This window comes from Frankliniella occidentalis, unplaced genomic scaffold (assembly GCF_000697945.3).
Source record: "Frankliniella occidentalis isolate FOCC.00 unplaced genomic scaffold, Focc_3.1 Scaffold3107, whole genome shotgun sequence".
NCBI lineage: Eukaryota > Metazoa > Arthropoda > Insecta > Thysanoptera > Thripidae > Frankliniella > Frankliniella occidentalis.
In genome coordinates, this window is record NW_026270174.1 from 6,191 (window position 1) to 8,321 (window position 2,131).

Sequence of the window (2,131 nt, forward strand, 5' to 3'; positions counted from 1 at the left end):
GCCCGCCAACGACTACTAGGTACGTATCCTTGGCGTCACAGAGCGACAGGCAAAGCCAAGGGGTTGTGTATGTGTGTGTCGCACGACCAGCGAGGAGCAAACAAGTCGAAACAAGTGCAGCGCAGCGCTCCGAGCGCGGCCACAGGGAGGGTGCTGTGCTCCCTGAACTGAACGTCACGACAGTAATAAAGCAACTGTTTTGAACCGCAATCGTACTCATGTTGAAGTAATTTGTTGCCGGCGTGGCGTCGTGTCCCTCCCCTCCCACCACCTCATCGGGAGGGTGATGTGCTCCCTGAACTGAACGTCACGACAGCAATAAAGCAACTGTTTTGAACCGCAATAGTACTCATGTTGAAGTAATTTGTTGCCGGCCTGGCGTCGTGTCCCTCCCACCACCTCCTCCTCTCCAGAGCCGCCTCACCCTCATCGCGCCGTCCTGAAAGCTCGCGAAAATGAATGACTGCCTCCGCGGGCGCTGCTCCCCGCACTGCACTCGCTCCGCACACACCGCGAGAGAGGGGCAGTGGGGTGCGACCGGCGGCGCGGCGTGGAGAGCGCCGCCACGGCGCGAGCGAGCGCATACTCCCCGCCTCGCTATCTATCGCTGCATCGACCTTCAAAACGAACGAACGAACCGACGGCCGTCGAGTGAACGCCCTGGCATGGCGTGGCCTGCTCTGTTCTGACTGGCCGCAGAAAGCTAGCTTTCTAAATAGCTCAGATGAACAATTAACACGCCGCCCTCGTAGGTCCGGGCTGGGCTGCGGGCACGGCACGCCGTCGGCACGGCACGGCACGGCACGGCCAGGCAGGCGCATCGACGTCGTCTGCTAATTTAATTGTGGTTTTAGTAATGCGCTGCTGTGCCGACTTTCACGCGTGCGGTCCGGCTGCAAAAGAGTGCGTGCCGTGCGGTGCGCCCGCCAGCACGGCGAGTAGTAAGAGTGAACGGCTCAGCTAGCGAGCGACGCACTCGCGCCCGCTGGGCTACTGCGCTTGTCATAGCCTCCTCTAAAGGCGGCCCTGCTACACTAGTTTGGTAGATATTATGGCACTAAAGCCTACCTTTACCTGCGCCGAGTCACTTTTTGGGCGACACTGACACCGGAGATCTTGAGAAACGACTTGAAACGTCCGTTTTTTCTCATAAGCATTCGATAAATTACAGGAGGATCTCGGCGCCTGCGAGACTTAGGGTAGTCCGCCCAGCGGTACACGCATGCACTACAGGCGATGTGTTGCCTACCTATCAGGCGGTTTGCGAGCAATTGCGGCAATTGACGCACGTTCTTTCGGGTGACTACTCTCATCACAATAAGTGGAATGATAACCAGTAGAAAAAAAGATACGGAATATCGGTGCGATATACGAAATGAGCAAAATTATTCTATCGCTAGACAATCCTTTTTCCTCGGAACGAAAATCTTTAGCGGCCATATAGCTGCCATCATGATAGGACGTGGGGTTTTCTTGAAACCAGGATCAGCATACTTGCTCTGCAATGTGCCCTGGTGGACAGTACCTGCCAGTAGGGCGGTAACGCCGGACCGAAAACCTGTACGTCAACACTGACGTGGGTATTACTGTTACTGAAAATGCAGAAGTCACCCGCATGGCCCTTGGAGCAGCATCACATTGCTTCCAAAATCAAATAGAGCTACGCGATAATTTTGAAACACGGCCATATAAATGACGGCCGTCATCAAAAGGAACGATGAACCAAAAACAGCACCACCTGGATCGATATTCACATACACACATCGCTTAATTTGGGCAACAAGCAATTCCATCACTCTTTTTAGACGAGACACGTCACTCAAGCATTTCCAGTGACGCTTGACTGTTAACACACCGTCATAATTAAGGAGGTCGCAGGGACACTAAAAAGAAATCGTTTTTCATTTTTTCATTTTTAAACTATTGCTTTATTGCTGACTACGTTTAGTAGCTCACCCTCAGGCACATGATCGGAATACGCCACATGCATTTGATTTATTGTGCGGGCGCATGATGATGATGATGCTGACGATGATGCTTCTGGTGAGGCCCGCCCTGTTCACCGTGGTGGCCTGGCTCAGGATGGCGAGGAGCTTCACGCTTGTGCTCGTGGTGGCCGGGCTCGGGATGG